Source organism: Caenorhabditis remanei, chromosome IV, assembly GCF_010183535.1.
Source record: "Caenorhabditis remanei strain PX506 chromosome IV, whole genome shotgun sequence".
In the NCBI taxonomy this organism is placed as follows: Eukaryota; Metazoa; Nematoda; class Chromadorea; order Rhabditida; family Rhabditidae; genus Caenorhabditis; species Caenorhabditis remanei.
The window spans coordinates 2,365,589-2,375,793 of NC_071331.1; positions in this window are offsets into that span (position 1 = coordinate 2,365,589).

Sequence of the window (10,205 nt, forward strand, 5' to 3'; positions counted from 1 at the left end):
CGAGGAAAATTGTCGTCTGAGATTGTAGAATGTCTCAGAAACAATTTGAAACCTTCGGTCTTAAAACAGTTTTTTCTTGAGCAAGTGATATAGAGAAAATGTCTGAAAATAAATAAAACGATCAAACATCTACATTAAACTTGAAAACGTAGGTAGGAAACAGTCCCCAAAATTATTGTTTCTGCCATCCTCACTTTCCAAAATGCCTATTTGTCTCAGAAATCATATGAACATTATTTTAAGTAGAAAATTCACAGAACAGCAAGTTTGAATTTGACCGTTGTCTCCCAGATTTTGATAGATAGTCATGAGAGTATTATTACTTTCACAGAAAATGTAAGACAAGCAATTTTCGGAATCAATCCTGGACATATCAAATTCTAATCACAAATGTGTTTCTTATAAGACACTTGTGGAACATTATTTAACTTTCCGTAAAAATCGTTGTCTTTCGTGTTATTCATCTTGTCCAATTGTCCTTACTCTAAGTCGAAGAGTCTGCAAAAAATAAGGTAAAACATCCTAGACGTCTCTAAATAAACATTACGGTAAGCCATTTTATTGTTAATCAACAAAAAAACTTTGTAAATTGAATAAACAGATAATCAAATTGTAAATCAAGAATATGAAACAGAAATACGTCATTATTTACTGTTTCAGTGTCTGTTCAACTTTTGATCGTTTAATTTTTCGAAACTGGTAGCTATCCATTCCTAGAAAACAAAAAATTAATTGTTCCAAACGAAGCTTTTGAAAGAATAACTGTTTTTCATTGAACACAAATATATGTTTTATTTGAAACCGGGATGCTCCGAGTGTAGCGTTCCAAACAAAACTGGGTCAGCTAATTTGAATGCAAAAAACATGCGTAATTTTTTTCGCAATTAAAAAACCACATTTTCCACTTGAGATTAAGATCTCACGAAGTTCAAAATACTATTTCCACGAACTGTTCGTTTTTTTTTCAGTTTCGAGAGCTGGATATTATTCAGGCATAAGTTTTCAAGATGATTTGCTGAGAGTCGTAGGGTCAATCATTAAATACGAATAGAGTACTTTCTAAAAGTGAAAATATTTTTGTGAATTGAAAACTTAATCGTAATCAAGCAAGTCAAATAAACTACAACATATTCGCTTGTTTTTAAGGTTAATAGGATCAGTGACTTGTGATAGAGTAGTATTTTGCGTATCCTTATTTGAAAGAACTGAGAACCCTAAAAGTAAGAATAAATAACAATAATGGTAACTGATTAGTGAGCACAACAAAAAATCATATATAACTTTTTAGGCAAGAATGAAACCGTGCATTTTGATTAGGAGCTTCACCAAACCTGCACAAATTAATATTGAAATTTGTCTTTTCTGAATTTGATTGAAAAATCGATTGATTATGAATTTAGGATTCGCAGACACTCGAATTAAACCTATGAAAAAAACCGTTATTCTGATTGTGAATACGAAGAACAAGTAGGTTGAGCATCTTTAAAGTTTATGATAATTATGAAACTGTAAGAAAACAACTAACTAACTAACGATGAAAAAAATTAACTGAAAGAAGAAAATGTTTCGAAACAGAAATAAGTGAAAAATCTGTAAAAGTCCAAAAACCACTGCGCCAATTCAAAACAAGAGCATAATTTTTGCATTTTGTCAAACTGCCAATGCTCGATTAAGGATACCACAAACTATTTTAATTCTGACCCCGAATTAATAGATCTGAAAACATGTTTGCTTTGTTACAATCGTGAAACAGTCATTTGGAATTGGTCATCATCAATCAGAAAGAGAAAATCTCTAATCTTTTCTGTTTCAATAATTAGTCAAAAAAAATGTGTATTTTTCATCATTACTTTGATGATCGGAGCTATTTTTGCTACTTGATGTTTTCGGGCATGATCACTTTGGGTTGGAAATGGGCGTGACCTGAAACCTAATATCCAAAAAGCATATGTTTCGATAATAGTAAGTCACTGAATTCCCGGTTCCAAAGATGCCGATGCTGATATGTAACTCAATACCATGTTTAAGCAACCAAAACTGATTTTCCGGTGTATAAACTTCTGATATCAAAAACTAGAAACAGACAGAAATATTTTCTTGATGAAATTCTTTGTCGGGAGCTGTACTAATAATTTTTTTACGTTCTTGATTTTTTAATGAAAGTGAGAAACAGTAACAGTTTGGTTGTAAATAGTCAGTGTCCACAATTTTTTCAAACGGTTTAATTATTTTTTCAGAAAATTGATCAAAGTTCACAGTCGACTCAAACAGAAACCCATTCCACCCTCTTGGCATCATAAATTATTGTTTGCATATAAACGACAATTTTACTTTTCTCCTTTGAGCGCTTTCAGATTCCAAAAGAGTCCTAAATTGATTAAATTTGGATTTTTTTAGATTCAGACGATGTTTTTACAAGGTCTGAATGTGTATTCGGATATCAAATTTGTTCCAAGCGTTAATTTTTTCGTTATAAAAACTTTATGTTTCGTAGAAATGTTTTTGATGTTGTTCGATAATCCGTATAATTGTTTAACTTTAATTACTTTTATAGCATATAAATGTTTACAGCCATGTACATATAATCACGTAAAAATATAATCAAGGGCATGTGAGTCTTTATTATCAAACTCGTTCAGTACAAATTCCAAGTAATGTGAACTTAAAAATGGTCCACATGACAACTAGTGAATTTGTCAACATGCCAATAAAATTACTGTTGTGTAACCAAAATAAATAATTTGTGTTTTGTGTTCATAACAGTACTGAGTCCATAACACAAAAGTCTGAAGCTTTCGTTATATTTCATTTGCCAATAATCAGAACTACATTTCAAAAACCAACAAATTTTCAAGCGGCCTTGACAGATTTCCGTTGTTTTTTGTTCAGAAAATGGGTAGAGAAGACATGTTGAGTATCCTTAACAATTCCTATAATTGCATCCTTATTTCGGATAATCGTAATATTTAAATCAACAGAAATTGAAAATTAATCTTCACTTAAGTAAGTGCTGTTACAGTAAACATTATTAGTCACTAAAAACTCATAATTTAGTTTCTGATCTGTAAACTACTGTATATAATAGTAACGAATCCATTGAATTCCTGAATATCAGAAATTCATAATAATTGATATATTCCATTGAGGTACTTTATGACTACTAAGTAATGTCCTGTTTCCCTAACTAAATTCATAGAAATTGTATTATTCATTTCATTCGTGTTGAACGACATTAGTCTGTATTTTTTTCAAACTTTCTGTTGCTGCTTCAAACTAATATTAATATCCAACTGTATAGGAAACTATGTTGCGACAGCCCCAAACATTCTAGCACTGATGTTATGATAATATAACTTCTAACATCCCAGTCTAATACAGTAGAAAAAAGTGCAGGAGTATTTTCTCTAGTCATACAAATTTAGTGTCTACTATGCTGTGCTTATTGTTACAGGCCCAGGTTAAAGCGTATGATAATTTCAGTGCAATAAAGTGTGAGACTCATGGTCGAGATGAAACAGGAATTTTTATTTTTTCCTTTTTATTATTTCAATTTTTAACACACAGTTTGGTATCTACAGTACAGAAAGGACTTGTTTATAAAAATTGAGCAAGTAGTCGAATGATTTAATAACTTTTTAAACCTTGGCTTTGAAACAGATGGCCAGTATTTCGATTGACGCTTATATTTATCTTTTTGTAATAATCTTTTCTTTTCATTCCTCATTTTTGTTAACGGTTTGTGGGAAAAACAATTTAAAAGTCAAAATACAAAAGTCGAGTGAAAAATTTGTCTTTCTGAAACTGAAATTTAGTTGATTCCGGACAAATTTATTTCTGTTTTCGGGCGTCTTCTTTTATATGGACATGATCGTAACAATGATTGACTTGTGACGTTTCATATTTATTTTGATGGTGTGAAGAGGAGTTTAGTCTAGTTTGATTTTTGCGTTTCTGTAAAAACTTGACTGGCAGACACCCATTTCATTTCAAGTAAATGGGTTTGTATACTATCAAGAGCCTACTTGACAGGAGATAATGAAAACATATTTCAAGCAGCAAAGCAAAAATGATAGCGTAAGAAATAGAGGAATAAAGTATACAGGCTTTCAGTCCAATTGGAAAATGCAAAAAAGTAATCTTTTTTAGAAACTTGCCTGATTTCTGAGAATTTTGAAATGGTAAATTTAAGAACGCAACAAGTATCAAAAACACTTTCTTCGATGAAACCATACATATAACTGTTATTTTCAGCATCGATTCACATCAATGTAAATATAAAATAAATAGACGAAATTGGATAGAGAGTTGCTACGGAGATAGAAGAGCAGATATATTTGATACAATTTTGAATCTGGGGAATAATTCATCTTGCATAATTTAAATTTCAGGGATGATTAATTGGTCTTCTGACAGTGTCGACTTTCTTTGGGCTAAAACTCAAAATGTTTGGAAGAGGTGTCAAATGAAATAAATTAAACAGAGAATGTATATAAAGTAATTGTTTCAAAAATGGATTTAAATTGGATAACTTTTCCTTATAAATTGCTGTTTCACTAAACATGTAAGTCATATTTGATCAGATACCTATGTTATGAGCTAGTATTTTTTAATCAAAAGCAACAAAGTTTCCAAAAAAGCAAATTAGAGTGTATGATGTGTTCATAGCAGTGCTACGTCGATGCTATCCCAGGAGCAAAACGATATTCCTATACGTGTCGTGTTGACAGGTTTTGTTTTTTTTCTGTTTTGACAATTGGATATCCCCGATCCATTTTTGATTGCTATAGTTGAGATGTTATTTTTTAAGCAGCGTTTTCCGACTATGTATTACAGCAACGCCGCTTTCAGCAAAAAATTGCTAGCGCCTTTGACCAGAAGGTTCATATGATCCTAATAGAGAAATGTTGGCAGTGACCTTTTGTTGTGAATTCGAAACAGCGGCTCCGGGACATTTCGCCACCAGACAAAGAGCCACCAAAAAATGGAGAATTTTCAAACCTTTATAGGGAAAAAAGCACATCACTTTAATTAGCCAAATCAAAGAGTACTAGTGGTATGTTTTTTCCCCTATAAAGCTTTGGAAATTCTCCATTTTTTGGTGGCAAAACGTCTGGTGGCGAAACGTCCAGGAGCCGAAAAAAATCCTATATCAATATTCCTAAGCACATATTTTCTTTCTTGACAGTGAGAAACAGTAACTATTGGATTAGATTGTATCAATAATAAAATTAAGAATGAACATTTCTTGACATCATCAATGCATATCATCCTGAACAAAAATGTCTTACACACCGAGGAAAACAGAAAATTGCTCTTTTCTTTGTAATTTTGTATTTAAAACTAGTCCTTTCTGGTTAGAAAAATCTATGCTATCTCTGAGAAAGACTTTGGCTAAATTCTCTGTTTTGCGACATTCTGAAAACTTGCAAGGAACTCTAGTTGACCATTTCCGTTTTCGTTGACCTACCGAAAACTCGTTACTAAACAGAGAAGAATGAATTTGTTAATGGTTTTGGGCATGATCAACAGTTAGGAAATTAATATTTCAATCTTAATCAAATCTCAATTTGAAGGATTTTTTCCAAAGAACAGGCTTGATTTGATTGATTTATCTTTGAAAGTTAAAATTCACACGCGCCGCATTTTTATTTAAGGATTGTCATATTTATAGATCACTAACGACAGAAACGTTCGTTTTTATAATGTACTTCTTGAATCCGAAATAATTATTTAAAGTTTTTGTGTTTCGATAAATTATTTTAAAGCAACAGTTTGTTTCTAGTTTTACTTTCCCCCTTGTAAATACATCTCTCTGGAAAATCATTATGTTACGCTCGCAGAGTTTGTAGGAGATCGATTTACAGTTGGTTGATCTCATCAAATTAATTTGTCTACCGCCTTTCCAGTAACTTCTCAACATTGGATAAATCGGAAGAAGAATACAGATAATTGTCACGAAGAATTGTCTTCAAATTTTCACTGTTGTTGGGAACTACAAAATGTTTCTAATTTTTCTCATTATCAGTAGTTAGTGAAACCAATATAATTGAGTGATATTCAAAAACTTTTAGAAATAAGTAAATTGCTGAGAAGAAATTCAAGAAATTTCTCTGTTTCTAAAAACAGAAAATTCATTCAATTCATCTTTAAATACAATATTCCTTCTATGCTCACTAGCAATCAGTTCATTCCATCGGGATAACTTGAGAATCATTTTTAAAAATCCATCTGCCTCTGTTTGTATGAATAATAAATGTCGCAACAGTTATTTGATAAGATTTTCTCGAAACAGCAGTTTTTCCAACTATCATTGGTTCGTTCTACTGTCATTGTGTCCGGATGTCCACATTACTGTGTTTGTGTCTATAATTGGTGGGGCGGATGCAGAATGACCATTAAACTGTCGAACTCCAATCCAGCTTCCCGATCAGAAAATTTTGTTAGAAGAAGGGTTTCTCATGTCTGCCTGTCCAGAAGTTAGAATTTCTTAGATGTACCAAGACATTACCGGATTTGTTACTGACCTCCGAAAAATATTTTATTTCTCTCTTTTCTTTAAAGACGTGAGGATCCTCCATCGTTTATTATTAAAGTTGTTTTCCCAATAAAGCTATTTAGAAACAGTAACTCTCGGAATTTCTGAAAACAAAAAATGTCCATGTATTTCTGTATATGTGCCAGATTGCTACCGTATATAACATAATATGAAAATTAATAACACAATATGAAAACAGCTCACAAGGCCGAATCAAGAGAATGTGAAACAGTGTGGTGAAATTTCCGTCGGCTTATCAGTTTGAGCAAAAATTCGAACTCCGAAGAAAAATTTAATTGTCTGTTGAAATTAGTTGATTACTAATAAGATGTCTATGAAACCGAGTGTCTTATATACCATTCTTCAATAAATTCTAGTGGTTTTGTGCCTATTTTCACAGATATCCGGATAGCCATCATTATCTTCTATTTTCAACATTTCCTATGTCTCAGAACTAACAAAAAAACATATCGACCCTCTTACAATAAACATGAAACGGGAAAATTTTCCTTAAAAGTATATTTTGGTGTGAGTGTTCCCGTCTCACTGGATGTCTACAAATTGGTGTTTGTACGCAGAAAAAATCGCAAAACTAACTAAAATTTTCCTGTCCCAAATAAAAGATAAGTTTGTAACCGGAAATTTCAAATCATTAACCTTCTTCAAATGTTTTTTCGTAACTTTTGCAACAAAAACATCATCTAACCTTTTGTGTCTGTAAGTGTGTCTGTATGTCCATTGTCTAAATTCAGATTTAAAAATGTTTTTACCGATCTCTATCATTCGTCGGAATGCCGATTACACTAAGTACCAAAATCATTATTAGGTTTTGTAGCAGTAAGTTTTGAAAACTTAGGAATGAAATATTTATGAGGACCTGGATTTGATTTATTACCGAACCCCCTGACAACTTGTGCCACATTCATATCTTGCTTTCACAGTCCGTTTGTGAAAATTATTTTTACGTCCAGACACTCATTCAGTTTTTCCCCGTTTCTGGTGTTTCTGAAATCGTAATAGACAGATCCAAATCACTCCTGTATTGGACGACTCGTGAATCTTATCTGAATATTGCATGTGTGAAACAGTGGTTTTGATGATATTTTTGTGCCTAATTTTTCATGATGCGCGGTGGTAGCTATAGAGAAGACAACAAACATATCAAAATTCACCGTCTTCACCTGTCTGTCGGTATTTCTGCGTTCCTATGTTCATTCCTTATTGTTATACATTGTATGTTTTAATGATTCAAACATCTCAACTAATTATCGATAGAATTCATCAAATTTCAAAAACAGCAGAGTTTTTATGTTTGAATATGGACGAAATTAATTTCAAATTGTCTGAAAGCAATATATAACAGTCCACTACAACAATAACTGCTCGAAGAAACAAATTTCATCATTCTGAAACCAAAAGATTGATATTTTTAAAATTTTGTGTTACTCTTGCTGCAGAAGACTCAAATTTATCAATTTATTTTGTTAACAAAGACGAATCCTCTTTTAAATTCTTACATCTTTTCATGTTAAGCAACTTCCTAATTACCTTCGAAAATGTCAGTGTGATGGTCAGTGTGTCTGAATGTTTTCAAATATATTTCAGTTTAGATATCAATTTCTAAGTTTTCTATTGTTCAGTAAAGGTTCAATTTCCTAATCAGCATACGTTGCTATCCGATTAAACACAACTGGCTGTGGTTTTAATACATTTATTAAAGAAGATAGAATAGACGCTCTCCCCTGGGCTTTTATACCAAGAACAGAGGCGGAGCTTATAACAATATATAAAGTAGGATAGAATAGTATAGATGATGGTTCACCTAGACGGTGAATCATAAAAGTGCAATAAGATAAAAGGGGGGCACGAAAGTGGGAGAGTGTACACTGTACAATCGAGTACACCGATAATGAAAGCTTTTTTCCAATATGTAACCTATACCGAACTAGCGTCCCCCGCCTTCCGGTGGGCTCCGCCGGACTCGGCTCGTTCTGGTAGTGCAGAGGCCCCACAAATTTTTGTATCAATCTACACAATGTACTCACCGGTTTCAAACAATAAAATTAACAAAAAAAGTAAGCAAGCATACTTGTCAACCGGGCCGAAACGGGCCGACACGGGCCGGCTCGTAACTCGCGTCAAAATGAATATTATGAGCTGAAAAATATACCAAAATGTAGATCTCGACGAGTTCTATGTCCGTGACCTACTACGGGACGGATGTCTTTCTGTTAATATCCCGCGGGCCGGCTAGAATGGCTTTTTTGGCCATTTTCGCGTTTTTTGGCACTTTTCCCGGCCCACGGCACATTAACGTATAGCCATCCGGCCCGTAGTAGATCACGGGCATAGAACTCGTCGAGATCTACATTTTGGTATATTTTTCAGCTCATAATATTCATTTTGACGCGAGTTACGAGCCGGCCCGTGTCGGCCCGTTTCGGCCCGGTTGACAAGTATGTAAGCAAGGAAAGTATAAATTCTCTCTGAATCCGGCCAGTGCATGTATATAAATCCGTTCAAACCTCAGTTCTCACGTCTTTGATATCACGATGATTCACCATCCAGAAGCATATTTAGTTTCAAATGAGAATGTCGCGAAACAGCTGTCTTAAAAATTCTATTTAAATGCTTTAATATGTTTCAATAATTGGATAAAGATAAGTCTTTTGTAATATTTATCATTCACATTTACATCAAAATTTTGGCGAATAAAACAGTTCTGCATCAATGCAAGTTGGAGTTAAATACAATAATACAATGTATCGTCGTTTCAAGAACTTATCATTCGGTGTTGAAATGGTTTCCATATAAAACATTTCTAAAACCGAACTTGCTTGATCTGGTTCAGAGTACCGCCCGTTGATTGCGAACACGGAATTGTGCGATCTACTATGATCTGTACAAGAAAAACCTAAGGAACAGGAGATTCACTAATTAGTGCTCCTTTTGTTTTTGTTAATAACCAGTACCGTCTGTAATTTGGGCTATCCAAATAAAACTCCGCAGATCGTCGTATAATTAATGTGATCTGTTGATAAAAAAGTTCTGAAACAGCATCATTCGGCTGCATAGTAAGGGACCAAAAAGTTTTTGATGCATCTCCTTTTTTTGTAAGCAGAGGTCAGAGGTGTCTGAACAAAATTTTTTAGTACTGTGATGAGTTGACAACTGTGTACATCATAACAAGATTACTTTCAGATGTGTAAGGTGTTTGTGAAACAGATTTTCATCACTTTTCTATGTGTATGACTTCGGTCTGCCTGTTTGTCTAAATATCTGGATTGTCTTTACCACAGTAGACATATCGTGTTGCTACTCACAGATTTTTAAATGAAGCCTTTCTGAAACCGAACATTGAGTTAGTCAATGAATATCCAAGTGAATCATTAAAAAATATATACGAAACAATTTCGTATAATCAACAACATGATCGTTTTTGGATGAATCCTTTCTGAATCATTACATTGAATTATTCAGTGCGAGAGATGCTGACATTCATTTCAACATATTTTTTATAAAAAAAGTATATCTGAAACAGGCAAACTACACAACAACTAACTGGCTGAGTGTAGGTATATCCGGATGTCCACTCCTTGATGTCAAAATAGTTTCCGATTTTTGTTTTGATTGTAACACATTGACTGTTTTTAGAAGATAATCATTTCAT